We start from the raw sequence: 24,653 nt of genomic DNA on the forward strand, positions 1-24,653 counted from the left end.
TTACGTTTGTCGAACGAACATGGTAGAAATACACTTTCAATGCATGAAAAATACTTATAGAAAATACATTTTAAATGTATTCATAAAGCTTTGCCGAAATACATTTCGAGTACACTACAGGCGCTGCTTCAGTTGCTGAATTGTAAGATTCACGTAAAGCATATCTGAAGTGCCGGATAAAATACATCTCAAATGAAAAAACGTACTGAGAATTTCTTCTCGATGTTTACTTATAATAAAAGAAACTGAGGGAGATACTCTCAGTTACTGCGCTGTCTAAAGCAGACATAACTCTGCGTATTAGAGAGAAACTCGGCGTACAAATATGTAAGCGGCGGTGTTCCAACGCAATCGGCAAAGAAAAAACATCGAATTCAACGTGTATATATATGTACGAAAACACTTGCACTTTGCCAGCGTTGTTACGACGGTATCGCTGTGGAGGCTTGGAAAATTTTCTTTTTCTGAAAAATATTCGCCTTAGATGGACAACCCTGGCTATGCTTGGGAGGGCGAGCAGCTCGGCGCCTTTCACTGCCGCTCACTACCTCCTCCTCTGTGCCCGGCACCTGCGGCGCGAGCTGAGCGGCGCACCCCGACTTCACGTTTTGTCTGCCTTCGCTGCGTTTCTTTTGCCTGTCCTCTTTCGGACTCCTCAACGCGCGGTCGTCGGGTGGACGCAGTCTGCTTGGACGGCGCGTTGCAGCGGCGTTGGCCGTCTAGCCAAGGTAAGCACGATATACCGGCTATTTGCGCGTACGGTGTCACACTACAATTAATTGACATACGTCTGCCTTGCAATCGAAGAGTGCTAATGCACTTTATAAAATCCGCACGTGGTTGTTAAGCTTACCTCCACCTGCGAGCAAGATTTCCTACCGTAACTACGCCGTGCAAGGGAATGTACTCACAAATCAACGACAGCAAGAAGACGTAAAAAAATGGATTTTAGTGCTTTCCTTTTTGCGCCTTATTTTTAGCTTCGGCCCTGCTGAGTGGACGGGGGACTGTTGCTACGAGTTTCCTTGTAGATCGAGTACTCATTGAGGACTAACACTTGCATTAAACACATAACCGCCAGGAACGTTTTTAGCACAGCCTGTTCACAGAAAGTCCGCCGTCCATGTTTACGCGCTTGAGAAATTTGCGAAGTGTATCCAGGGACGCAGCTTTCTTTTGTTTTCTGTTCGCAGCAGCCGCTCACAGCTGCGCATGTTCACAGCAGCCGCCGTACGGGGAAGGAAGCCAGTTTGTGGCATACATTCATCGAACTAATGCGCGTGGCCAGGCCATACGGCGGGAATCCGAGCAGCCTTCGCGATTTTTGTCGGTCGCATGTCGCCGTTCTGTCAACTAAAGCCATGAAAGAGTTTATGCCGTCTGTTTCGAAATGACCAAAAGTGTTAAAAGCGACCCACGTAATTTTTGGTGCATGTGGCAGTAGCGAAGGTGCTTCATGCCCAGGGTCTACAAATTATTTGTCCATCTAAGACAAACTGTATGAGAGTAGCCGCTAAGTTACAATCAGTTTCTGTTCCTACCGCCACCCAGAACCAAGAACCAGCAAAGGAAGGAAGGAGAAGGAATGCGGGTGGGGAGGGGGACTTCGAGGCAGGCAACCAGTTCCCTGCGCGAGACCCCTCGGTTCCCGGAACGGGTCCCCCGGGCGGGTTCGTCTCTTTTTGTTCCTTGGATTGCTCCCCCCAAAACTTCGCGAAACTTCAGGACGTTGGCCCCTCCCTCTTTTGTGTTTCCTTGCAACTTTTTCCCTCCTCGCTGTATTCATTTCGTAGCGCATTCACGAACACGTGTGCGCGTTCCGAGAGGCCCTTCGGCCGCTCGTGAGTGACAGACACGCGGAACCCGACGCGCTAACGCTGGACCACGCCACCGGAGAATTTCAGAAATGTGCCCAAAGGCACCGAAAACAGCATGGGCAGCTTGGCGGTTGTGTGTGTTTAGAAGCCTCAATTTCCCATTTGCGTCTAAAGGGTGTACGAGTTTCTTTTAGGTGTTACGAGTATTTATGAAGCAAGTATTTTTACTTGATGGTCCCTGAAGCTAACAGGTGTTTATATTTTTTTGTATGTTAAAGACGCGAGCATTTACAATTATTTTCCGCGTTGCTCCCTAATTAAATGATGACGTTGTCTGTGTACAGCAAAAAGTATAAAATTACCTGCTGGTGATGTGCGGCGGAGAGCAAAAAAATTACATGTGTGTGCAAGCACAAATACACGTGTTCTGGCGTTGCTTGTTTTAATTGCTTCGGTTAGGTGCCTACGATATAAGAGCTTGTTATTTTAAGGACAGCGTGAAATTTTTCTTGGTTTTTGAAATAACCTTACTTTGCCGTTCCTTTGAAAGCATTGTTGAGTGCACACGCCAATTTAATGACATTTATGTAAGCTTTCTACTGCAATCCTGTCCATGCATTTTTAAATTGTTTCGCTGCGCACTATTTTTTTAGAACGTAATCTCCGAAGAAGGTGACGCCGAAATATGGAACACACAACAATAATTGTAGTTAATAAGATTACTGCCTATCTTATTTTATTAGCGTCCTGGGAGGTCACAGACCAGTTTTGTCCTAGTTAGTTGGAAAACTAGAATTGCCACCGTTTCAAGTTAACTCAAGCGCCTAAGAAAGAGAAGTGGTAGCATAACTCTAAGAACTCTGTTGCATGTTTGGTAACGTTGTTATCTTAGCTCTGTCTTTTTTTTTCTAATTTTCGCTAATTTTTATCCCTAGACAATTTCCAAACATAAGCCTCCCCCCACCCCCCCCCCCCTTCCCGGCCACCATTCTTTCTTAAAAATGGTATTGAAGATCCGATGCCGCATGACAATATAAACTATGCTTACCATTACATAAATTGTCTTACGTCCTTCAAAGGGGCATTGTTTTCACGGCGGTTTTTTTTTTTTTCTCTCTCAAGGGGAAACTAAAAAATCCTTGCTCGCGAGGGACGTTGGCACGGCTAGAGAAAAGGCCTGATTGATTTGACATTTATTTGCCTCTAAAAAAAGTGTTTCACTAATATTTTCCCATTTTCTTTTCACTGCAGCTGCTGGTGAAATTTCCAGCGTGGAGAATCCGAAGTACGAAGACTGACGCACAACGCTTCATCTGCGCTGGCTACCGAGGTGGCTGAAAGGCATTCATTCCTGCTACTTAGTAATGGCGAAATTGGCCACTCGACTGAGGTGTACAATAAAAAACTTTCAAACTGCAAATTTGTGCGCATACATGCTGTTCTTTTCAGATATTTGCTGGCCCGCATTCCGAGCATGGCCGGTTTACATTTTCACAATGGAGCATATTTTTAGCCTAGTGCCTATTAAACTTTTTGAAACCACAATATGATAGTTTCTAGTTGAACGTTAACAATTCCACCTAAGACACATTGCCATGGTATCTCTCAATGTATTTAGGTTTTATTTAGTATACACTAGTAACGCATTTTGAGTATATTTGAAGCAGTATTTTCTGTGCATTTAAAATGCATTACTAATACATTTTGCACGTATTTAAAATTACATTTTCTGAGCATTTTTAATGCATTTAAAATGCATTAAATATATATTTTTCATGCACTGCTTACGTATTTTTGAGGTACATTTTAAATACATTGTAAATGTATTCGAAATGCATTTGGAATGCGGACAAAATAATGCAGAATAAATACAAAGTTAATATATGTATTAAATGCATTCAAAATACATTAAAAATACGGGATCTTTTCGCTAAGGGTTGTTATAATTCGTCCGACCCCCTACTGCAATGCCCTCGGGCGAATGTACGTACTGAAATAAATACATAAAATAAAAAAAATAGCCTCAGCGGCTAGGACTCGAACCCCAGCCAGTGGTGCAAGAGGCGGCTACTCTAATTACGTTATGGTGATTTTGTTTGGCATTAAAACGTTTGCAAAAATTTGCTCCTAGTTTTCCGGCCATCATTACAATTACTTGAAAAGAACAAAAACTACTGGAGACACCCAACTCTGCTTACGAACTCGGAAGGCGAAATCTCGGCGACATGTTTCAACGAGTTCGTTGCTTCTACATCGCGTTTGCGTCTCTTTCTTCGCTTTCGTTTCTTTGTCGTTCGACGCAAACTACTTCAACAGGTAGACTGGTGACACACTCCACAGCTTCACCAGAACCACAGTTCCGTGCAGTCGGGACGCCACCTGTTGTACTTCTGTGCTGTCACGTTCGACTGTCATGCGGCACTCTGCGGTTTAACTTTCATTCGACCACTAGCAAAGGGCGGAGATAGCGCACTGGTAGCGCACCGGGCTTCTACTGTAGCGACTCATGCAATCTGATATGCTTTAAATTCGCCGCACTTTAACCATGCAACACTTTTTGCAACTTCCTTTTTGAAATCTTAAATGCTTGCAGGACGCAGTCACCCATCACACCCAGTACCTCAACCAGAAACGACTGCTCTATGCGCATTAGATAACTTGGAAACTCGCTTAAATGATTTTTCTTTTTTTCTCTGTCTTGACGTTCTTCGACGGCCCGAATTACGTCACTAAGGCCATGTGGCGGCTGTTGGCCCGTTTTCCTTCAGTTGCAGCAATGTACGCGTTTCGAGAGCAACTTAAAAAAAAAAGCCACAAAAACAAAGCAGAAATGGAAGGCGTATCTGGTGCGACGAGCAAACCACGCAGTGCCGCTCCGCGCTGGCGACAACTATAGCTTTCGCAGTGCTTCCAGACGCGAGGGAAAGAGTGAAAGCGTTTATCGAAAGTGTTGCAGTGTCCCTTTAAAGGCCCGGCTTGTCGTCGTAGCTCGTGCGGGATTACGGTATCTGACCACTGCTGTCGCGCAGCGTTACGCACCCCAAAAGACGCATTGAAAAGATCACCGCTTCCCCTGGTCGGGATCGTCCCTCGCGTTACGAAGTCGACGTCACTCCCATTGCGCCCCACAGGCACACGTTACTCACATGAAAAGTGTTGGGGGTGATATTTGCGCTGCTCCGTTGCCTCGGCGGCTGCCATTGATAGGCCGCAAATAAGGACACAATAAAATGAAATTAGGACAAAACCCTAATTTAACGCAGTAATTAGCCCAAATAAATGAAAGCGCAAACCAGTGTCTTTTTGTAGTCTTCCCAGGGGTTGCGGCACCCTACCTTGACAATTTTCGGTATCAACGGCAGGCTGGTACTAAAACTAGCCAAGAGAGGGCACCACTGCCCCTCTAGCGAATCGCTGATCCGCTCTTGACTGCTTTCACGCTCGCGTGGGTTCGTTTTCGTCGCGGTTTGGGCCTTTTTCATCCACGCTTTACAGAAGCGGATGTTTTACTGTAACAGACGACAACTACAAAAACAACAACAACTACCACGGTTTCACGGTTTTGCTTGCAATGAGGCACTTAACGCTTTCGCTGAAAAAAAAATATTTCGCCTTTCTCGCATGAGGCTCAAAGGTGCAGCATTTGTGAAGTGTTTCGGCATTCACGGTAACCGTCTATGGTAGCGCGTCATAGAGGCATTCCTGATTTGCATAGCACTCAGTCGCATAAAGCGGAGCTCGCAGAGATGCAAATTGACGCAGAGTTATTCTATAGAGAAGTTTTGGAGTGACGGTTCAAAGGGAGAGTTGCCGCTGCAAACGAGGCCTAAGGGGGCGCTCGGAGGGAGATGCAGTGAAGGGACGGGTGTCTCCAAGGGATATAACAGACGCGAGTTGGCAAGTAACCTTCACCTGGGCATGCCGTGATGCTACTTCAACAAAGAAACCAGGAAAAAAAATGACTAGCACCCTGCGCGATAAATACGCGTTAAAAACACCCCTGAAAAAAGAAAAAAAGATGTCAAGGGCGGGAACGAAAAAGGGTTAGCAAACAAAGATGTAAACAAACAAACAAAAACGCAGAAGAAGACGCTCTCAAGAGCATCTTCTCAGCGCAGCACTCTGCTCCCACAACAGGCCGCAGTGTCTGTTCTCGGCACGTCGCTTTCTTTCAGTAAGAGAGAGAGAGAGAGGGAGACGAGAAGTTGGTGGAGAGGGGGAGACGCATGGAGAGCAGGGCTGCCAGTTCTGCGAGCCACAGAAGGCCCTAATAATTCAGCAGACTCTCGCTGAATTATGCAACCACTGTCACCGCCGCTGTCAGAGACGGCGAGAGCCCTCCTTCGGTCTGGCGACGGGCGGTGTAGCACGCGCATGCGTTCCCCGGCAAACGGGACTGTGTATAATACCCTCAGACTCGGGGCGACGTCGCTTGGCGCGTTGTGCCTGGCATTCATTCGCTCTGGCACGAGCTAACTAACCGGGGTAATGTTCCTTCTTTCTGAAGACGGCGTGTTCGCCGGGCACGTGCCTCTACTGACGACCCGGCTGTGTTGTGCGGCGTGCTCGTTAACTTCTCCGGACGACGTAGCCGAAAACACAAGGCAGTGGTACTTGTTGTGAATTACTCTTTTTTCGATTGGATATATACCTTTTAAAGCGAAATCTTTATCATTCATCAAGCTCAGGCAGCCGCCAGTTCCCAAGGGATACCGGCCGACTCTTAGCAAGAGTTAAAAAAAAACATTGATTGATACCAAAGTTTTTTAACACCATCATTCTTAATGGGACCGACGGCGTTGTGTCTAAAAAACTAATGAAATTACCCATAGACTGGTTGGTCGACTGAAAAGCTCTGATCAGCTCTCTGGACACACGGCGCCTACGTGAAACCGGGCGTCCCTTATGTCGAAACGGTTTCTTGAAAATCGCGACAAAGGAACCCTTCAAGATAGGAGAATACACGCATCGGTCGTGAAGATGGAGTACAATTTTAATATGGCTGTGTCTAACGTTCCGTCCAGACGGACCGATAGCAAGTGTTAAAGTTCCGTCCAGACGGAGCGAAACGCTGCGGGTAACCAATTAAAAAAAAGGTCGGGGTATTCCCTAATAGAATACTAACAAGTTACTTGTCCCAGTATACACTAGGTACTTAGTAACTGGAGGTATTAAATTTAGCATTAGTCAGGGTTACAAAGAGAAGAAGGCAGTAAGCACCACTACCTCCACTAGTGAAGTCCTAGCAATAGCACTCTTTTGAGCTACATGCGTTTACTAACTCGCCATGCATAACCTAGTCACCAGCACGACCTTAATCTAGTGCATACTGCTTCCTACACTCAGTTAATTTACTAACCACGCAGTTGCTCGTGGCAGAGCCTGCGTACAAAACCTTGGGGTAGTAGGGTTCATAAGGAGTTAGTAAATACGGCCGTTACTACCTTTTTACGACCTTTTTTATTAAGAGTGTTCCGTCCTGACAGAATCCAAGTGAGATCTTAGCGTTCCGTCCAGACGGAGCTGATGTGACATGTGTATAGTTCTGTCCACACGAGAGCAATGCCGGCTGATTAGAAGCCATTCGGAGTCTTGGGATTTGGGGTAGGGGTTGCGCCTTAGGTAATGGACCTCCTATCCCGCGTTCCGCTTTCCCCGGGTTTGTATATTTTATTTTTTGTGTGGTTGTGACAACGTTTTGTAACAGCCCCGACCATCTTTTTAAATAAACCGGCTTTACACTTATAAAGCGGGTCGTAGTAACAGCTAACTTCACGCCCACATTACAATTGACGCGGTGAGAGCGGTCGGTTTTGATTTTGTACTCAACCGGCCGTTCCGCTACCGTTGACTCAAGCCAAGGCCGCCGTATCCATCGCCAGAGTTACGTCCGATCAGCTGTAGTTAGTAATGGTGATTAGTAATAATGGTTATTCTGGCTTATCAGTGAACGAAAGCAGTGTGTTCGGTTGGGTAAATATCAAGAAAGACTGCTCTCGCTGAAATATTGCGAAGCGGGTTTGATCGAGGTAGCGGCTTGGAGTTTCGTTTGACGGCCGATCATCTGTAACCATGAAGTGTGTCTCTGGCTAGTCAATGAGCCGAAGCGGTTTTACAGGTTTTGCGAAAATCAAGAAAACTCAAGAAAGGCGATCGGACTAACTCCATCAAACGAAACTCCAAGCCGCTACCAGAGAGAGAGACAGAGAGAGAGAGAGAGAGAGAGAGAGAGAGAGAGAGAGAGAGAGAGAGAGAGAGAGAGAGAGAGAGAGAGAGAGAGAGAGAGAGAGAGAGAGAGAGAGAGAGAGAGAGAGAGAGAGAGAGAGAGGGCGGGGGGTTAGAACGACAACAGGCGCCATAAGGAGGTAATAAACAACAGGCCTGAGCCTTTGAAGGGAAATCTGACGGGGCCTCTCACATGAAAATTTTAAATTTTAAAGTGGTGTTTACTTCATCAAAGCGACAACACAGCTATGGCGGCCAGTCGCACGAGTACCGGACAAGCGAGGGTCCCGAGAATTGAGAAAGTGGGTTGACCAGTCAGTGAAAGGGTGAAGGCGATGAATTCGGCGAATTTCAGACCGGAAGCTGGCTTCCGCGCTGGGATAAGCACCCCTCCATCGTGTTTTGGAGAGTTTGACCGCACGTGTCTGCGCCACTCGGTTTTCGCGGTCTTACTCGCCCCCCCACTACACCAGAAGGAGATCACTCCGAGGCCACTCGGCTGACATCAACGGCTGAGTTTAAGTGACGTCAGTGCGAGGCCACCGCAGCAGGCCAATCGGCAAACGCAAACTTGAATCAAAGGAGTGGGAGTCAATTGGTTGCCTTGCTTGTCGGGTAGTTCTTGTCGAAGCACGCGGTGGAGGCTCATTTGGAAGCGGCTTATCGAGCTTAAAGGGCATGTGCGTTGAACGAGCGCATAAGCGTGCGCGGTGCAGAGCGTCGAATTTCAGAGCGTATAAAGTGTACGGAGAGCGCACAAAAATAAGGACGAGTAAAAGGCCGTACACAGGTGGAAACAACTACAGAGAGGTTTGCTTTATGGGAGGCCATAATCTAGCTTTCATCGGAGTGATGTCCAAGCAAAGTTTGTTCCCCACTGTGATAAAGGCCACAGAGTTCACTGGACGTAAGACATCCTCGTTGTTTTCCTCCCCGTTTGCCCGACTCTTAACTCCTCCCATAAGCGTGCGTGTGTATGTAGAGTTACGTGTAGGCAGCAGGCATTACAATAAACAACTTAAATTCAAACATGAAGACCCTTATCTATTAAAGGCCTTGTGTCATCTTTTTGCATTACAAAATTTTAGACAAGTGAAAACTACACTTCATGCAGGGCGGCAACATGACTCCTCACCATTATGACTCCCGACACCAATATGACTCGAAGGGAGCCAATATGCCTTCAGGGGTCATACCTGGTAATTAACAGGCATGGCACCCGGTAACTGTGCAAGGCGTCAATATGACTCCGATCTGACGTACCGTACGAACTTGACCAGGTGTAGTTTCTTGCCTGACAGCAGTTTCATAATGCAACAATGTGACCAAAAGCCGGTAACAGATGAGGAATATTATGCATTTTAGTTACTTATTTTAATGTTTATGGCTAACTGATAATCACCCTACACCTCAAAGCGTACGCGAAAATACGGGATGCAACTTACATTGCCCTTCTTTCTATGTTTTTATTTCTCTTTGAATCTGATACCCGGAAAATCGAACGCCACTTTCAAGAACAGGTACCGGACCGTCAGTTAAGAGGCTTGTGTGCACCCGAGTGCAAAAATCGCTCAGGCAGGCATGCAAGCGCGATACAGCCCAAAGTGGCCCACGTCTTCGACCGGCGCTGCACTTAAGGGCGGCTATGCGTATTTCCTACGCTTTAAAAGGTGAGTGCCGCCTACGCTTTTAAACCCAAGTGCCGCCTACGCTCTGAAATATACACCCCCGCTTTTTCTCTCGTCTCCTAGATGAAAAAAACCAGAACCAAGAAGATCGAAAACGAAGAATTGCCGAGACTTTGACAAACGAAAATAAATGCAGAGTGTAAGTGGGCCCGAAAAAAAAGACGAGAAAAATCTTTGCACGCATAATGATTATCACCCTAAGCTTCTAGTACTCAACTTAGGCGTCCGATTCATCCAGATGAATATTAAAAAGCGTAGTAAAGGTGAATTTGACAGCAGGGCTGCGTTCGCTTGGTTTTGGGCGCCTATGGTGAAGAGAGCCCAAGAAGCTGGACGGTCTCAAGGGGCCCTGAAATAAGGACTCTTCCCCAAGGCGAACTTCTTCATAGGGACGTTTATTCCTCCTCCTCCTTCTACTCCTCACTGCTTACCCCGATTGCTCTCGACGTCACGTGAATAGCTAATCGAATCCGACGTCTAGACGCCATCTTGAGGAGGTTTTAAGGAAGTTCATCCTGTTTACTAGTAATGGTAACGACGTGCTTAGGCGGCTGTAAACAGGCTTACCCTGTAAGTCTGGATCTGTACTGCGTGGAGAGTTGGGCTATGCATTATTAAGGCTTCCGGGCTCTCGAGGCGTGGCCGAATATCACCGTTCGTAAATATGCGGGTATACCGACGGCGCCTTACAGGGCTGCACATATCGCTTACTTCCCCTTTCTAAAAAGGGGGATAAATATTGCTGGGGGAAGAGGTGTTAGTAATGCATAATTGATTAAGACAAATGCACTTGGCAGTCTTAAAGTTGGCGGACGTAAGAAATGAACGGGAAAAAAAACACCAGAAACGTTTTATGCAATTGGAGCTCTTCGAGCCGCTTAGCCCAGTGTTTTCGGACTTCTTTATTCTCTGCCTATCGGCGTTGGTCTGTCGCCATCTCTCTAACCATTTTAAGGCGAACCTTTCTTGGTTTCACTGATGGCGTTACCTAAAACGCACTACAGGAAAGCCAACTGTCCGCATTGGGATTTTTGGTGATGACGACGATGGTCACACACAGAAAACGCTTTTTAATCATATATATACACGCAGTTCAGGTTGTGAACAGTCTGCATTCAAAGCCCAATGCTCCACCCTATGCCCAGCAACGAACATCTCGCAGAATTCCCAAGCACTCTGCCCATTACGCGAGTCACCAGCATTCGGCGCCACTAACAGGTCTGCACGGCGGGATTTATTGCCACATTTGAGGTGGTGTACGCGTCACCGATTTTTTTGCCGTGACGTTGTCTGGGGCGAGCGTTAATCTTTGTTAAAATAACGCGGGTACGCCCTTTCACGCGCATTTCTCGCTGACCATAACGCGACAAAAAGCCACTACGTGCCCACCTCCGCTCTGAGCGACTCGCTAAAACCACGACGTGCTAGACACCAAGATAGAGAGAGGGAGAGAGAAAAAAGGTAATCAGACAGCGAGAGAACGGCTTGGGACCGGGCCCTGTCGTAAAGCCACTAACCGCGACAAACCTCATATCCTTAACTCTTTTCTACGCCCAGTTGTGCCCCGCTATTGCTTCATTACCTTTTGCTCCTTCCATTTGTTGTAATTTATCTTTGTATACTTAATGGTTTGGACGCTTTTTTTGTTAGAAATTGTCGGGACACGTCGTGCGCATAAAATTAGCTTCGCCGTGATCACTGTTGCAGAGAAAAGCCGCCAAGTTATCCGGCTGAAACGCATGCGGTAACTGGAGCGCAAAGAGGTGGAAAAAGGATGCCGTTAACGCCGCGTGCAAACCGCAGGCGCAGCTCGAAATTGTGTGGAAAAGTACGCGGCGTGAAGGAGTCACGGTTAACGACGTGAGCGTGACGCTGGCCACTCTTTGACTCTCTTTCGGTGTTCTTTATCGAAGCTCGTCTCGAACTGGACTCAGACGCCGTTTTCACCGCACGCCGGAAACGTTGCCAGACAATCGAGCCGGGTGTATGCTTGCGAATGAAGTGAAAAACAAAAAAAAACCTATCATCCTCCTCTGCGTCACTATCCCGGTCACCATCGATCAGTATTCGGCCCCTATAGCCTTCCATAATGCTACTCTGCTAAACCCGCCATGGACACCTCAGTATAATTATTAGAATGATTTTTACTGCGAAGCAGTGTACCTGTAACCTGCCAAGGAAAGTTTTTTGTCCGCGTCAGCAGAAACCTTCCAGGTTACTACTGGCTACACAAAGAAACATCCCAGGCTGCTACTGGCTACACCCAGGCTACACAATGAAACATCCCAGGCTGCTATTGGCTACACCCAGGCTACACAAAGAAACATCCCAGGCTGCTACTGGCTACACCCAGCCCACACAAACAAACTACTGGCACCACCAAGGATTGAACCTGGGCCCGAATGGAGAAGCAGAACGAGAGGCCCTCGTCTCGACGACTACGCTACGCCCACACGTAGAGACGGGGCAGACAAACGGTGGTTTGATTCAGCGTCTGGGAGGTGGAGGACGCTTTTTGGAGGCGACACATGGAACAAGAGTGAGGGAGAGGCAGTGAAAGACATGGCGCCATGGCCGAGCGTGCCGCCCTCCTCCTCATACTTCGAAAGACGCTCCTCTCCGTGGTTTTTCTGCCGACGCTGTGCGTTCGTAACTCCGCCCCGATGAATCCCAGGTAACGGCTGGCAGACTGTCTGTTTTCACTCATTTACAGATCCACGTGTGTGAATTCAATGACGCCGCTTGGGTAACCGTTGTGGGTGTCGTTTACAGCTTCGCAGTCCAACCAACTTCCCAGCGTGGATTGGAGCCATTCTTCTATATCGTACCTTTGATATCATACATTTTTGGGTATTTTAACGGCGGAGCTGCTCCAGCGCTGGTCTTGACGGCTTTCTCTGCGTCTATCGGGCCACTCTCTCATTGTAGTAGGTTTCTCTGCCGCACAAAACCAGTTCCCGGTATAGAAAAATTCATTAAAAAAATCCTAGGGCCTTCATGTATTGATATAAGAAAGCTCATACGGTCCCTGTAATGATGTCTTTTTAGCAATTCGTGTGCACTTAACGGTGAAACCGACTTTAGTAAGATCAATGAAAGCTTTGTTTTTGTTAGCTGGCTTTGCCACACTGCCTGTCGCGCAGTGTGGCAAAGCCATACTCCCATATACGGAGTATATGGGGGTACTCCCATATACTCTCTCCCATACTCCCATATACTCTCTAACCATACTCCCATATACGGAGGGAGTATGGTTAGAGAAAACGGCTCCAACTGTTATTTTACCGGAACTATCCGGAAACAAATTATACGACAGGTAACCGCCAAGACGACTCTAACATTATGCAGAAGAAATACGCCGAAGCTAAAAGGAATCTTCGTAAAGACAACAGCCACACAGCCCCGATGTTTCAGCAGATTTGAGACTGGATAAAACTGGGTTTAGTTTATTTAAAATCGTACCGACAGAAGAGATAAATGTATAACGTGACGGAGAGAGAGAAAAAGGCACGGCTAAATTAACACACAGATAGTGTGCTATAGAGAGAAATTGTTAAAGAAACGTTAACAGGTATTACCTGCTAATGGCAGGCTTGTTAGACCAAGTGACGTAACTACATCAAACGCGGGTGAGACGAAGAAAGAAAAGAAGAAAACACACGGAGGCAAGGAATGCTAAAAGAGAAAAAATATAGGGATGAAAATGCAAATAAACTACACCGGAAGACATGACTAAGTTTAAGACCCCAAGTATGTTACCGTATATATATATATATATATACATATATAGGAAACCTACACATAGTGACACGATGCCTGTATGATGTGGCATGCACTTGCTCCCACAGGTATCGCTTATTTCTTTGCATCTGTTCATTGGTTTCAATATTTGAACGAAATGAGGAGGAAACCGCTTTCGCGGTAGTATTGGGAGAACCAGAAATTTGATTTACATTGGCGCTCCCTACACTGAGAAACTTTGTATCAACTCCCGGCTTCTTAGCTCCCCTAAATTTCCGCAGTACGTCCGGATTGCTTTTTACCCCTTCTCGCATTGCTTGCTGATTGCACGGATGCGACCGCCGTATGTTGCTTGTGATGAACACAGGAGAGACTGGTACTGGTTTCACAGCGCACCGAAGACACAACAGCGGGTCGCTGGGGGGCTGTATACTGCTGGTATGTATACGGCGGGCGCGTGATCCCGGTTGTTCCCATCTCACACTGAGCGTGGCTGTGCGAGCCAAAACTGGCGCGAGCCCGACGCTCACGTCCGCCTATCTATGGCAGCAAATCGCAGGTCATTGCGTCCTCCGAGCCGAAGCAGAGTCACGTCGGGGCGGAATGGGACGCACGAATGCGTTTGGTACCTCAGGGAAACAGCGGGTTTGTACGGCTCTTTCGGGGAAAGCAGTGGCGCGCAAGGCAGCCGCATACCCGTCGCGGTGGCTCAGTGGCTAAGGCGTTGCGCTGCTGAGCACGAGGTCGCGGGTTCGATTTCCGGCCGCGGCGGCCGCATTTCTGATGGAGGCGAAAAGCAAAAACGCCCGTGTGTACGAGATTTCAGCGCACGTTTAAGATCCCCAGCAGGTCAAAATTAATCCGGAGCCCTCCACTACGGCGCGCCTCATCGCCTGCGTTGAGTCGTCGCGTTAAACCCTACAATCAATCAAAGAAGCCGCACCTTTGCCACTATATGGTTACTGCAGTGCGATTTCCCGACTTGTGACAGCTAAACTCCTCAAGTGTGATAGACAGGCAGACAGACAGACAGGCAGACAGGCAGACAGGCAGACAGACAGACAGACAGACAGGCAGACAGACAGACAGACAGACAGACAGACAGACAGACAGACAGACAGACAGACAGACAGACAGACAATCTAAAAGCAGAAATAGGCAGCTGGGCAATGATGTCCTGGGGGTTCAACGGCAAAGAGATAGGAGGAGAGCAACAAACGGAGAAGCAATTGGTAAAGGTCAGAATGTGATTGCAGTCACTCGCAAATCGCACACGCACGAACTCTCGTACCACCTGAATCTGCACCTGGCGTCAGTGAGAAACGGATTGTGGCAAACTGTGTGTGTGTTTTCGGCACCCCTCCTCTCTTCCAGATGAACAGTGATACCTCGATGCAGCTAAACGAGGAGCCGAAATCATGTCTTACTTCCTGATTGAAAAGAGACAAGTGGAATTGAGTTGGGCAGTTGCCCGCAACATGACCAAAACAGGATGGATGCCGAAAGACAACACTAGGATATGAAGGGGGTGCGGACTAAGATAGAACGAATAAAAGGGAGCTTTCAGTGGTCGAAGAGGGCTCCCTTGGCGAATAAAACACTGACGAGCATCGAGAGATGCCTGTGTCTCTTAGGAGATAATCGCTTCTTCATTATTATAATGGTGCGATGTCGTGAAAGTGTGAAAGACCGCTTCTTGTAGGTGCACATGACTACTAATTTCTCCGAGATAGCAATACTCAATAAAGACAAGCTCGTAATTTAGTTCGTTCGCTGCAGAGACTTGCCACCTGACATCGAAAATTCCGCCAGCAATTGAATACTGGTTCGGAAAAAGTTGGGTTTAGGAAACTTTGTTTTGTTTGGTAGACATTTAAAAAAATGGCCTTTTTGTAGAAACATCGGGCGAAAACTAACAACGAACGAGTGAAGGCGACAACTTGATTGATTGATTGATCGATCGATCGATCGATCGATTGATTGATTGATTGATTGATTGATTGATTGATTGATTGATTGATTGATTGATTGATTGATTGATTGATTGATTGATTGATTGATTGATCGATCGATCGATCGATTGATCGATGTTAGGGTTTAACGCGCGACGCAACGCAGGCGATGAGGCGCGCCGTAGTGGACGGATCTGGATTAATTTCGACCACTTGGAGATCTTTAACGTGCGCCAAATCTTGTACACACGGCCGTTTTTGCTTTTAACTTCCATCAGAAAAGCGGCCGCCGCGGCCGGGAATCGAGCCCGCGACCTCGTGCTCATGAAGGCGACAACGACACGGCGGCGCCTTATGTTCCTTTCGCCAACTGCTTAGGCGATAAAATGGGGACATCGCTTTAGCTGACCATGTCTGGTAAACCACCTTCAATCGCCACAAAATTGGTTTTTCAATCGTTTACGCTTGTTCTAACGCTAGCACGCTATGAAACTCTAAATGCGGCAACGAACACTAATGCCGCAGTACTGTAGCGATGTTTACAAGAGAAATAATGTTGGAGCTGTGCCGGACATGTGTTTACATTACAAGGATCGACAACAAGTGGACCTCAAGGTTAGCAGATTGACTTTCGAGAGACGATGGGGTAAACGTAAAAACACACTGAAAAGTCGGTGTTGTAGAACACGATATCTTTGGACAAAAAACTTGAATGGGGATACGAACGCTCACATTCTGCAGTGGAAATCAGTAGGATGATGATGACGGTTTTTAATCTCATCTTGGCTTTAGCAGATGACGGGCTCATTAAGTCGATGTTACTTTAGGCCTGAGCGGTTTCTAAGATGCTGCAGTACGTTACAGTTAATTTGCCGTCCTTTGTTACCTATTACGGTGAATTCATATAACTGAGGTAATCCTTTTACAGCTAGAGCGTACCGTACTTTTATCCTTATTATCGTCGGTGCTAGCAGGTGGGCTGCAGCGCTATGCATAAGTACGGATACGCTAAAAAAAGGCGCAATCTACCTCGCCGCTGACACGTACGCGGCCGTTGTTGCAATAAAAAGCGCATCGGCATCAAGAAAAACAAGACGTGCACATGCCTAGACGCACGCAGCGTACAACATGACGGCGCGTGCGTTGGTTCCGCCTAGATGTTTGTCGACACGCTTCGCGATGCGGAACAACAGTTGCATTCGTGTAAGCGAAAGCGGAGAGACGCGCCGTTGCCACACAAACACGTCAGCGTCTCTCGTCTACTCCGGAAAACAAAGGCGTTCGGCGGCCTCTAGATATCGAGAGGGAACGGAGAGAGAACAGGAAAAACAAAAAAAAAAAACAAAAACAAAAAAAAAACAAAGAAAAACCAGGCCGGTGAACCAGCGTTTTTCCGACACAAACCACCGGATTCAGACCATCGGTTTGCACCAATGGCTCAGCAAGGAACCTTATTTGAGGGGGCGCACTTGTAGATTATGCCTATATGTATACCTATATACCTTTATATATACCTATATTATATTTATATACCTATATATTATATACATACCTGTATATTATATTATATCTACATACCTATATTATACCTATATATATATACCTATATAGATACCTTTTTATAAGAAATTGACGAAGTGCTGTTTGTATGAACTTACTATAAATATTTTTTTCTTCTCAGCGGTGGCCAACGTGGCACTGTTCTGAAGGGCTAGAGATACATTACTTTAACTAGGCACAAAACAGCAACAAAACCGAACTGCTAAAATCTTGAAAGACCTGTCTATTTAACATTCAAAAAATGACGCGCGGGCTTCGCTGCCTAGCAGCGCCAGAAGGCCTAGCGCAGATAACAGTGATCGGAATGGGGAAAGAAAGGTGGACCTACGTTCGCTTTGTTTTACAGAAAGAAAACTTTAGTGTCAGAATATTTAGCGTCCAAGGTTAAGAGGACGCAAGAGTGGAAAGAGACACTTCCTTTTGGGGCCTACCATAGACTATTGCCATTCACTGAGACGCCACATCATTTTACAAGCGTAGGAAGAACGGGAAGATCGAAAGGATCGAGCGAATATACTTACAACTGAGGAACAACGTAGTGATGTCGTGAAGTTCAGACAATTGATTGATTGATTGATTGATTGATTGATTGTGGGGGTTTAACGCGCCGACGCAACGCAGGCGATGAGGTGCGCCGTAGTGGAGGGCTCCGGATTAATTTTGACCACCTGGGGATCTTTAACGTGCGCCGAAATCTCGTACACACGGGCGTTTTTGCTTTTCGCCTCCATCAGAAAAGCGGCCGCCGCGGCCGGGAATCGAACCCGCGACCTTGTGCTCAGCAGCGCAACGCCTTGGCCACTGAACTACCGCGGCGGGTGAAGTTCAGACAATCGCAGTGACACTTCGTGATATGAACTCGGGCTACTTGGGGTTTTTGCCAACGGAGATGAAATCGTTCGGGGGTACATGTATACCGCATTGCTGCAAAAGCCTCGGGTCTTGGAAGAACGAAGCGTTCTAGCACGAAGCGTAAACAAGTGTCCCGGCGTTTTTTTAGTATGCTTCACGAAACGTAACAGCCCGAGGTGTAGACGAGCGTCCCGGTGTTTTTTTGAAGTACGCGTTACGAAGCGTTCTAGCGCGACGCGTAAACGAGTGTCCCACTGTTTTTGTACTGTGACTACATGCGACGACAATTACGACGACGACCGGAGACGCCGACAACCCGAGCCCCTAAGGGGCGTCGCCCCTATAAGCCGACCGTCGTCATTGTCGTAAATATTAACGGGAGCAATACACCACCACTATAAGAGTAAATAAGGAAATAAAACCCCATTAAAAATTACGCCCATCTTCCCGCGAGGGAACCCTGACGGGATGCGACGCATCAGGGGGGAGCGTTTGGACTGACGCTGGTATTGGATTGCGTCAGTCCACTCGCTGAAGGAACTCTCTTCCATCACGTCTTCATCGGAAGAATCAAGCCAAGCAGGAAGTCGTCAAGCAAGTCACGCGGAGTCGAACGAGAGCGAGCGCTGACTGAACCGCCGCAGCGCGCTACCCGCTTTATATTCACAGCGCCTGAAGGAGAGGAGACAGCGGAGGAGAGTCGAGCATGCGCGCACTTGCGCGACGGGAGCGGAGCGAAGCGAGCGAAGCGCGCGCACGCAGCTGTTGTTTATGATAATGAGACGGAGTGAGAGTGTTTCGCACAGCTGTCGGAGTGAAGAGCGGAGGGGAGTCGCGCATGCGCAGGTGGCGTGGGACGCCGTCGACGCCGACGCAGGAGGGATATGCCTCAGAGCAAGAGATGCGTCGCATGTAAAATTTCGGGTAATTTGAACCCGTGTCGCCCGAGGAGAAGCCTGGTGCGCTAACCGCTGAGCTAACCAGGCACCCTGGCAGGGTGGTAGGAGAGTTATTCTGATATGTGCCGCGTGACAGGTGATCGCGACGGCACATGAGTAGAACAGGAGCATGCAGAGAGAGGAGTTTTCTGACTTGGGGAAGCTGCGGCGTGATTGATGGAGTGATTTTCATCAAAGGACAAAGAATCGAAAGCCAAGAAATATGAAAACACGCTGCAGCAGTAAATAAGTGTTTGATATTCGCCAGGCTTTCGTCTGCAAAGCCCGTAATCGAAGAATATTTTTTCGGGACGAAGTACCCTTAGGGGCTAGGTCTGTTGGCGTCTCCTGTCATCGTCGTAATTGTCGTCTCACGTAGTCACGGTACTAAAACGCGGGGAAACGCATTTACGCCTAGCGCTAGAACGTAACGCCTACTAAAAAACACCGGGACACTCGTTTACGCATCGAGCTAGAGAGCTTCGTGCTTCAACGACAAGAGACTATTCGAGCAAAGCTGTATATTTCTACCCCCCAACGGTTTCATCTCTGCTGGCAAAAACGCCAAGACGCCAAGAATACACCTATGCACTGCATGCCTCGCACCTCCCCAGGTTTCACGGTAGTGCAGATGGACCGGGATTTTTTCTTTTGTCCCACACTTCCATCTCGTGCTGTACACGAGACCTGGCTGTTCACGTGCCCATGGCGTGTGGCCTTAAAGATTTTTCAGAGAGATGATAACGTAGGCTTCTAGGGAAGGCGGGAGGAAGCCGCATTACTGTATTTTTCGTGTGTAATCTTAGAAGCTATTTCCTAATAGTGCTTCCTGTACTTTTCGTGTGCTCCAACAAATATCCGTGCGCACAACCTTCTCTCTTAAATTTCCCGCAAAAGCTCGAGGCCTTCATGTGTGTCTACGCTTCTTTGTGTTTGAAGCACGTGGCGTTGCGTGTGCGCTTTCGTTTACTCGTCATTTCGCGGGATTGCTTCCAGTCAATTGTCTCCGCACTTGCTTCAACTCAATAACTTAGCGTTCTCCGCAGTGGATTTCACTGCTCTTCTGCCGTTGTAACGACGAGGGCACCTAAATGCCGAAACCCGGTCACCAGAGCAGTCAAAACCTTCCAAAAGCGGGGGTCGGACAGAGGCTGTTTGCTTGAACAACGCGGCCTGCATAAACATTGCCTAACGCGTCGCCCTCTCTCCAATGGGGGCGGTAGGGACGCTTAGTTCAGGCACTCATCCGCTATGTGGCGCACACCGGCGGACGTCCCGTCCCGCCTTACGTCACTGCTCGCGAGTCACGAACACTGCACCCACTTCTACAGCGTGTGTCCGGTGTGTCTATCAACTTGCTTCGAAGGCTACTGAGCGCCGCCTAGGGAGCGCTACATTGATTGATTGTAGAAGAAGTGACAACTGGGCTAGTTGGTAATGCATATGGGACATCTTGAAGGTAGCGCACTTAAACACGGACACTAGGGAAAGAAACGACAAACCACATCGCTGTGGTTTGTCGTTTCTTTCCCTAGTCTGTGGTTTGTCGTTTCTTTCCCTAGTGTCCGTGTCTAAGTGCGCTACCTTCAAGATGTCCCATATTGATTGATTGTATGGTTTAACGCGCCGACGCAACGCTGGCGATGAGGCGGGCCGTAGTGGAGGGCTCCGGATTAGTTTTGACCACGTGGGGTTTTGAACGTGCGTTTAAATCTCGTACATATGGGCGTTTTTGCTTTTCGCCTCAATCAGAAAATCGGCTGCCGCAGCCGGGAATCTAGCCCGCGACGTCGTGCTCAGCAGCTCAACGCCTTAGCCATTGAGCCACCGCGGCGGGTTAGGGAACGCTACACAAACTGCCAATTGTTTTGCATAGTGTCCGAGAAGCGGTGCTGGCTGGCGGACATGAAAGCACGTAGGAAGGCTACGGAGCGGGAAAGGGTAGGAGAGAGCAACAGGACCGTGGCTGTTTGGCCATTTTTCGCTGACGCCTTAGGCGAGGATTATACAGGCGGCGTTGGCTTGAAGGTGCCGTGGCACTCCGATTCTCCACAATGAACCGATATGTATACCCCCAATTCCAGATCGTCTAGCCTGGATGAATGATGTCAACGAAGGGGTAGTCGCAGGACAATCTTCCCTCTATAGTTCGTACCTTTGTTCGAAATTTTGTGTGAGCTTAGATTCGCTGGTCATTCACCCTTCCACAGTAGCATGGCTCATAATGTTTTTGCGAAAAAATAGGAATTTGAAATTTTATAACATTTCACATTCTTTCTTTCTATAGGAAAGGAAGAAACTGGAGAAAAATCTGCGCTCACGGTGAGATCCGCACCACAAACTTCACAACAACAAAACGTCCGATGCTCTACCAGTTGAGCTACAGGGGCGGGCTATTTCTCCTTATTTCCTTTTTCAAGACTGACGGCTTTGACGCGAACAGCGTCACAAGGATCAGTCTTTGAAAAACAAACACCCCCTCACAAAAATAAATGACGGAGAAAAATCCAGGCTGCTCACCCGCTTTCAAAAGCGCTAACAGATGCCTACATGGCACGTCCGGAAACGACGAGCAAAAATAAACAAGCACCCATAGGAAAGGCAAGGCGTAGAGGAAACGCAGGGCATGTAGGGGGAACCCGGGGTTGCTTCCGAGAGTGCAAGCCCTATTGATATTTCCAAAGCCCGAACAGGCCCGTCGACCTGAACTGCAAGTGCGACTAGCTCCACGGTGATCTGCTCGTGCCGCCGTCTAAACAACTACCGTTCAGAAATTTGGAATAGAAGGGCGAGGAAATCGGTAGAACGAGCGCGAAATAAGCATCGGTGGTCTCGTTTCACGCCCTGTCTGTCAACGGTGATGGGAAGCAAACAAGAACACAGTCGAGCTGTGGCTGGCACCATTGCGTACACACCTTCTCGCCGCACTTACGGTACGCCTCGACGCTCACTGCCGCCACGATGACTCCTAAATGACTCTCTTTCACTGTCGGCGTGCGGTTTTACACCCGAGAAAGGCAAAAAAACAGGAACAACATCAGACGTTTCTGTATGGATGTAAACGGGGACATGCTCTCATGTAGAAGCACCGTGCAAACACGGCGTACCACGAATGGCGACATCACGGCGTTTACAACTAATGGTGTGAAAAAAATTGTGCGGTTCCTAGGTAGCTACAGTGACTAGAAAAGGACAGAAAAATGGGTAGTTCCCCATGAACTCGTATCTTTATAGGTGTGATCGCATATAGAGTCGCGCCAATTTCTATGATCTTGTGTTTGCGGCAAGATGTGCGTCTAGTCCTGTATCTATAGGTATGGCTCCGGCACACCAAACCGAGTAATAGTTTTGGTTCCAAAGCTAATAAACACGTTTCGAGTGTTGTTGGATTGGAAAAAACAAAAACCAATCCAAATCGAAACGACAGAATGCTGTCTCTTACCGAAAACTCGGCCGCCAGTCTTTTCTCTGAATGTTGCACGAATTTAGTGAATACAAACGCGGAAAGAACAAGCTCCGGTGTATAAAAATAAAGATGCGTTTATTTCTGCAAACCAGTATCGCGACGGTGATGGAATCGCAACCAAACGTCTGCATTCCCCTTCTGTCCCACTCATAGAAAAGATACTCCTTTGCAGGATGAGAGATGTGTTTTCAAAGCTCCGGGAGAAGCGGTGGAGCCGGGGTAAAGCGGTATTGCGTGGGCGACTGTTTAAACGCGCTCCCCCCGAAAAAGCGAAAACTCTTGGCGGCGGGACATACAAACCTGGAGCAAACTTCTGCTCTTCAAAGAACGCCGACGAGCGAGAGCTGATGGCCCTCGACTCGCGCGTCGCGGAGCGCTCGAACAAATGTGCGGCAGGGACACGCGGCATCGAGACAAAGACGACGCTACGAAACAAGGAAGGCAAACACAATGCAACCGCGCTCTTACGTTATCAAGCGGTAAAGGTGAATCCACGATGCGCCAGAGAGAGAGAGAGAGAGAGAGAGAGAGAGAGAGAGAGAGAGAGAGAGAGAGAGAGAGAGAGGGGGGGAGAGTTTGCGCGCGCTGGCAAGTGGCGCTCCACGTCTGCTTCGCATCGTCTTGCCTTTGTTCGGGCGCACGAGGGCAGGCAATTCACTCGATTGCGCTCGCAATGTTTACACGTCAGGAACAAACATGGCAGCGTTGCAGCAACGTCCGTTTCCAGCTGCGCCGCGCTATTTGCACTTTTCTCGCCTTTCCCCTCGAAGCGAGTTCTTTCTATTTCTTTACTCTCAAGCCGCAAGCGGCAACACAACCGCGCCATAACAACTGCAGTCACAAACAGAGTAGGGGGTTAAGGAGGGCTTAGCGTACTTGAGAGGACAGAAAGATGGCACCCCTCGAGGGTGAAACAAAATAGTAATGCAAAAGAGTTCAGAGGTACTTGGCAGAAAAAAAAGAAACCTTTGCTCAGGGGCACGGGAGGAAAACCGGAATGTAGTAATGCGTTATTTTCGTCTGCTACGTAGAGCGCGGACACGCGAGCGTCCCCGGCGTTACACGCGACGGGTTTTTCGCAGACGCTACTCTGACATATGCAGTGCTCTCCGAAAAGAAACGCCCATCCTCGACGACTTTCCTGGGTAACCGATACCCCGCAAGGTTCAATAACGTTTTGTGAGTTTGTGTGCCTGATCGTAGGGTCACAGCGCATATGTTCGCAATGGCGGTGACGTACGTTCTAGGCCTTAGCTTGACGTGGGTGGTGTTGATGTAGGCACGGCTCGAGAAACGAAAGAGCTGCGTCATGGAGGACGTTAAGCTCCGGGCAGTTTCCCCCGCATGTTTGGAAGCCCGGCGGTAGGGTCGTCAGCGTTGTCGTGCTGGCAGGTAATGAGGAAAAAAGCACGATGCGGATGGATAAGAACGCTTAGGAAGCGGATTGTACATCCGGAAAAAAATAACCATGCACAAACAGAATTCTTTTTGGTCACAACTGTCCCCGGATACATTTCTGAACCTTAAGGTCGAGCCCTTCTTTTTTTCTCTCATCGTCTAACGAGAAATGATAGCTTTGAGATAAAGTTTTATTGGCTGGTTAAGGCTAATAAAGCCTCTTTTTAAACAATGTTTTACGTGTATGAGTCGATCCCTACGTTACATTGTATGGCCGATTGGCGACATCTCGTTCAGTAACCGGGGTGGTATCTGGCAATACAGGGTGCACCTTGGTGGTCAAAGTGCTCGCAAAGCAAGGACGAAGGAAGGATGGTGATTCGTCTTTGTCTTGCTTCTGTTTGTGAACGCTTGACAACGAAAATGAATAGCTACCAACTATCCAATTGTCAGTTATCTTACAGGGTGTGCCGTTATTATGACGTCGTCCAGAGTCTACTAACATGCATAACGGCAATGTGCTATAGAAGCTTTCCTTTCCCACTAGCGTCGTCCCCCTATACGAGCCGTGTTGCGCCATGCCGCTACCTTGATCGCCTTTGATTGACCTCAGGACGCTCTCCTTTCTTGGGCAAGCCTCGTGTCCACACCGAAGTCTGAACGACCCGTTGCTTCAACACGGCTCAGCTTTGGGCCGAGACATAATTGTCAGCAGACGACATGAAAGAGTTCCTACCAGGAATGAAGTGTCTGTCTGAAGACGCTCCGAATAGCGTGCAGAGGAGTGAACAGAGCACGTGATTTTTCCCCAAGGAAAAACACGACGTTCCTAAGAAAAGCACAAACACACAACTTACCAGACGACTCCACTTCTACATCGAAGACAGACTGCCCCAAATATATAGCACTTCCATGTGCTCAGCTTCGTACCCTTATACACTTATACACTCATACACTTGTACACAAACCTGTCGCAGATCCCCCCCATCAAAACATCGCTCATTGTCACATTATAT

At 47.9% G+C, this 24,653-nt stretch overlaps 1 protein-coding gene and 1 long non-coding RNA gene across 5 annotated transcripts in view; one reads left to right on the forward strand and one right to left on the reverse strand.

Moving 5' to 3' along the window:
* The window catches only part of Rdga (retinal degeneration A), a 520,967-nt gene that overhangs the window by 186,063 nt on the left and 310,251 nt on the right, over positions 1–24,653 (reverse strand). The gene's annotated exons all lie outside the window — the stretch shown is intronic.
* LOC144142862 (uncharacterized) lies at positions 300–3,227 on the forward strand. Its single transcript, XR_013317060.1, has 3 exons — positions 300–728; positions 1,552–1,670; positions 3,069–3,227. It is a non-coding gene; the product is annotated as an uncharacterized LOC144142862 (long non-coding RNA).

This window comes from Haemaphysalis longicornis, unplaced genomic scaffold (assembly GCF_048455015.1).
Source record: "Haemaphysalis longicornis isolate Haplotype H1 unplaced genomic scaffold, Haemaphysalis longicornis Haplotype H1 scaffold_6, whole genome shotgun sequence".
Lineage (NCBI taxonomy): Eukaryota > Metazoa > Arthropoda > Arachnida > Ixodida > Ixodidae > Haemaphysalis > Haemaphysalis longicornis.